The sequence below is a fragment of the Hibiscus syriacus genome, unplaced genomic scaffold (genome assembly GCF_006381635.1).
Source record: "Hibiscus syriacus cultivar Baekdansim isolate YM2019G1 unplaced genomic scaffold, ASM638163v2 tig00112289_pilon, whole genome shotgun sequence".
Classification (NCBI taxonomy): domain Eukaryota; kingdom Viridiplantae; phylum Streptophyta; class Magnoliopsida; order Malvales; family Malvaceae; genus Hibiscus; species Hibiscus syriacus.
Window position 1 is genome coordinate 1,114,782 of NW_024063295.1, and position 5,713 is coordinate 1,120,494.

General features: G+C 33.0%; 1 pseudogene; it reads left to right on the forward strand.

Moving 5' to 3' along the window:
- The first annotated feature begins 259 nt into the window (after positions 1-259).
- On the forward strand, positions 260-978 carry LOC120177457 (annotated as a pseudogene).
- The last annotated feature ends 4,735 nt before the right edge of the window (positions 979-5,713 follow it).

Consider the following 5,713-nt stretch of genomic DNA (forward strand, 5'->3'; position numbering starts at 1 on the left):
AAACTTTTATACTGTTTATATATTTGCTTATAGATAATTAGTTGATGTATTAAATACTGTAAATCAATATTTTCTTCAATCTGCTTTCCCCACTTCAGTTTAAATAGGAGCAGTAATCATCGGAAGGAACTATAGTAATGCACATATGGTTTTGAAAGAGCTACTGAATCCGTTAAGTGATCTTAATAATAAAAGAGAACCTTATTTATTTTTGAAGATTCGAGTTACAAGATGGATCTACATTGTCATAGAGAATTGTAGTGCATATATGGTTTTGAAATTGATGGTTTTTCTTTTGCAGGATTCACACTTGAGACACATTTCTCAGCCACCACTCTTTGATTTGAAGAAAGAAGATGGCTATAACGCTATACCAAAATGGCCTTGGTTTATTTTCTTGTCTGGTGCAATGGGCTGCTTGGTTTGCAGCTCGGTTTCACACCTCTTCGCTTGCCACTCCAGACGCTATAACCTCTTCTTCTGGTGCCTAGATTACTGTGGCATCTCTCTCATGATAGTCTGCTCCTTCGCTCCCATCTACTACGCCTTCTTCTGCCATCCATATTAATGCTTCTTCTATCTCGCATCCATATCGGTGCTCGGAGTCCTTGCCATCGTCACTTTTTTGGCACCGGCTCTTTCGGCACCCCGTTACCGAAACTTTCGAGCTCGTTTGTTTCTTGCAATGGGGTTTTCAGGGGTGATCCCTGCAGCACATGCGGTTTCCTTGCACTGGGGCCATCCGCATATATTTGTAGCACTTGGATACGAGGTCGTGATGGCGGTTCTATACGCCGCGGGTGCCGCATTTTACACCAGCAGCGATATTGCAGGGCACAGCCATCAGATCTTTCATGTGTTTGTCGTCCTTGCCGCACTTGTTCATAGTGTTGCCACCCTTGTGATCATGGATTTTCGTCGGGAATCTGTAACCTGTGCATATTAGTACTCTACTGTTAGGTAAACAATGTTTTGGTGACAAGGGGAAATCCTTAATTCTCCCTGTTTTTTACTTTAATTGTACCACTTCCAACAGCATTTTGCTTCTTAAAGTGGCAATGGTGACGATCAGAAATTATATTTGATTTACACTTTCAAAGATGGGAACCTAAAACCATAAATAGTGTTATTGCTTTATATTATTACCTGGTAGAATCTTCCGTGGCTCTTAACCAGGGATTTAATAACAGTTCCGTATCACAATAACAATCGCTTTATAGAGATATGATGTCTGTAATCGTTATTGCATTATCGCAATACTCGTAATGTCCGTAATTATATTCATAATATTTACAATCGTAATAAATACAAGCGAAAACACGATCACAATCTAATTTATATCTCTTCTCCTAACGTTTTAATTGATAACATGAAAGAAAATAGGCCAAGGTCGGAGAAAACAAAGAGAACAAAAATTATTAGTCATCAATAAACTACTCGGCATATGATTGATGTTTATGCCTTTATGGTATATGCATTTGGCATACTACTTTTTACTGTCATATATGTTCAAACATGAACCATGTCCCAAAATGTGATTTTGACATTTTGTTTTGTAAGTTGGCCACTTTAGTGACTCAATGTAACGAATCCTTTAGATTTTTTAGATCGGGTTAAAGTGTATATACGCCACTCTCATAAGAAAAGAAAAATAAAAATATTAAATATAAAAACCCATATCTACAAAATAAATCTAAAATCTATAAAATAAACTAATAAAGTTGCTAAACAAAAGGCCTTTGTAAAAAGAAATAGGCATATTATCAAACTTTATCCTTAATATTTATATTAATAGAATCATGATCTTAATCTCTATTTGTTTAATAAAATTGTTACTTTGGAATTAATAACTCTAGATTCAAATAAGAAAGGACAAATTGTGTAATCTAGAAGATCTTAACGTCACATGGGTCCATAGATTCCCTAGATACATGCGTTCATGCAACGAGAAAAAAAATCCTTAATTGCAGCCTTGGACATGTAGGAACAAAATTTATATTAATTTTTATAATTTGATGCTCAAATTAGAAAGGACCGATCATGGTATGAATTAAATGATTTTAATAATTATATAGATGATTGTTATTCTTAAAATTTTTAGATTCGAACAATAATAATATAATATTTGAATGTTTCTTGTAAAATGATTAAAAATATTTAAAACAAATATTATTATATATAATCATCTTATATTAATAAAAAAATTATCATCGCGCTCCCTCTGTAATTTTATAAGATATGATTATAAATTTTTCTACTAGTCTATTAGAAAGGCCTTTTCTCCTTCATATCCCCCTTCTCCTCTTCCTCTTCCTCTTCCTCTTCCTCTTCCGCTCGTCTCCCTCGATCGAACAAGTTACCCAAAGCCTTGAAGCTCAGTTCCTCTCAATCCATCTCTTCCTTCCCTTCTTTAGCTTCTATTGCGCTTTCCCCTATCTCCCCTCCTCCCCAAACACCCCAATCTCTCACTGTCTTTGATGCTAAAGGCCACAAAATGAAAACCCACAGTACTTTCTTTCTTCTCTTCGCTTCCTTTGTAGAGTATTACTTTTGTGTTCTTATTTCAATCCTTTTCTCCAAATTTGTGTCTCTACTTGTAGAATTCAGCGAATTTGAATCAATTTATGAGCTGAAATGTTGATAAGTTTGTCCTAGTTTTTGTGGTGATGGTTAGGCATGAACTACACGAACCAATGTTTATGTTGATTCATTTAACTTTAATCGTATAAATAAACGAACATAATATTTTATTGTGTTCGTTCTTAAGGAATTTTACTCATTAACGCTGCATCTCTAGAATGATAAGTAAACACAAACGAACATAAACATCTGCAAATGAACATAAACAACATAAATTTAAATAATCTAATGTATTTTTTATCAATCTATTGTGAAATGAAAATAAATACAAATGTGAGTAAATTTAAATGAATATAACAAACGAACAATGGATTACTGAATTATCATTAATATAAATTAACAAATGAACCCTTTATTTGTGTACGATTATTTAATTACAATAACATAAATTTTTTGTTCATATTAGTTTAACAAATAAACGAACATAAGTAAATTTCTTGTCAAACGGTTCACAAATGATTTGCTGAATATTCCGTTTGTTTACAGCTGGTGTGGTTTTCTAATAGATTCATATACTGTGATATTGTCTATTACACAAATGATTTGCTGAATATTCCGTTTGTTTAAAGGCTGGTGTGGTTTTCTAATAGATTCACATACTGTGATATTGTCTATTAGGCTTCAGCTAAGAGATTCAGGCGACCGGAAGAGGGAAAATAGTAAGGAGGAGAGCTGAGAAGCAGCATTTGTTGGCAAAGAAGAACACCAAAACGGTCAGTTTTCTTCCTCCCCTCTTTCTAACCATTTACCTCGGGTTCTGCAAATGTTCCTATTATATCTTTTAGAATCTCTAAAAAAGTGAGTGCTAATTGCTCCAAATTGATCGGAGATACCAACTTGGGACATTATTATTTTTATTTATTTAGGATAAATTAAAGGCAATATCTGTTAATAGATAACTATCCACAAATCAGCGTTAAATGTTTGCACACAAGGTATTTTTGGTGCTAAAATTTGGGCCCTTAATAAATAATAAAAAATTATTTATCACCGAGATCACTTCGTTTGAGTAACTTGTGGACATTTTTTTGGTTAAAACTTGGACATTAGTAGCTTAGAATGAGGGTCAATTTAATATTATTAATAATTTAATTTACAAAATTAATATATTATTTTTCTAGTTGTTTGTGAGTTTTTCGAGTTAGGTATCAATGAATTCGATTTGACTCGCTCGAGTCGAGTCCAATCAAATCGAATGTTGACTGAACTTTGACTAAGTTGAACTCGAGTAACTTATGATCTCTCTTGTGTTGTTTATAGTCCTATTCTCTTGGCTTTAATGTAGTTTTTCTAGTGTGATTTGGACGGGTAAAAAACAGCCTTGGCATGTTAAGATTTTCAATAACACAAAAATTTATTTCTTTTCTTTAACATGGAGCTAGAGACGGAGGGCCCTTGGTCCCAAGGGGCCGACCCTTGCTCAAATTTTATGTTTTTTTTACTCTAGCACTAATATAATTGTAAGAGTCGACAAAAGACTTATAAATAGAGAAAAATATTAAAATCTTTCGTAGAAAAACCTTGAATTACTCACCCTCTCATCGGTTAAAGCTCCTCCAATATTGCTTTAATATGATTCTCTATTGTTCGACACTCAATTTTTAAAGGTGCGCAATTAAATAATATTATATTTATTATTTTTTAAATAGAATTATTTTATCTTATATTTAATTTTAGCATTCCTTTAGTTAATCTAATAATTGTTAAGGTGAATGGTGATGACTAAATTTGGTTTTTTAATGTTCGTGAATTAATTTTATATAAATGCAACTTGTCATGGGGAAAATCCAACAATTATTGAACTTTTAAGAGAAAAAGTAGGGAAACTTCGAAAAATACAAGTACAACAACTGAAACTTCAACTGGTACACCTATTGACATTCCACCTTCGGAAGATAGGCCTTTAAAGATAGCTAGAAATCAAAAACCAAGTACCAACTCTAATTACTTGGAGCGAGATCCTAGTAAGCGCAAGCAAATATGAGAATATTTTTCTGAACGTGGAGAAGCGACGACATCTTTAAAGACTTTGACTTTCTTTGATTTTGTCTTCATTTTACATCTTATGAAGAAAATATTAGAAATCATTGATTCACTTTCTCAATCATTACAACGAAATATCAGGATATTTTGAATTCACTACATCTTGTTGAGAATTCAAAGATACTTTTGCATAAATTTAGAGATGATGGATGGAATAATATTTTTACGAAGGTTACCTCATTTTGTGAAAGTCGCAACATAGATATCCCAGATATGAGTTCTATTTATAGAGAAAGCGGAGGTCGTGCTCGTCGCCAACAAGATCATTTTACAATTGAACATCATTATCAAGTAGAAATTTTTATGCTACAATTGATGTTCAACTACAAGAGTTAAACATTAGATTTAATGAGAAGTTGATAGAGTTATTAACTCTTGGTTGTGCCTTGGAGCCAAAAGATGGTGCCAAAATTTTCAAGGTTGAAGACGTTTACAATCTTGTGAATAAATTTTATCCGGAGGATTTCAAGGAAGTTGAAAAGAATGATTTGCCAACAGAATTGTGTCAGGTGGAGTTATCTTGGAATTCAGGTCTAAGAAAATTGTTGACAATCTCTGACCTAAGTCAGTGGTTGGTGGATACTAGAAAAGTGAACACTTATCCATATATATTCCAAACGGTAAAACTTCTATTGACTCTTTCAGTTTCTACAGCAAGTACTGAAAGAGCTTTTTCTACAATTGTTGAGTTAATCGATTGATGGAATTGGCCAAGAGGGGGTGAATTGGTAATTAAAAATTTGGTGGAAGCTTTTGCAGAAAATTGAAAGTAATTGCACAGCGATTTAGAGTGATTCGACTTTCTAAAACAAAGTCTACGTCCACTACCTTAGCTATCCACACTAAGAATTTTCCAACAAATTCACTAATTTGTTATTTCTTTTGAGGCTAAAGAGATAACCTTACAAATCCCTCAAGAATATATCCCAATTCTTGAGAACACTCTTTCTCAAATAGAAGATTACAAATTTGCAAACTTAATGAAAAACCTCACAAGGCAAATGTGTTTGCACAATTCTAGAACAAAGAA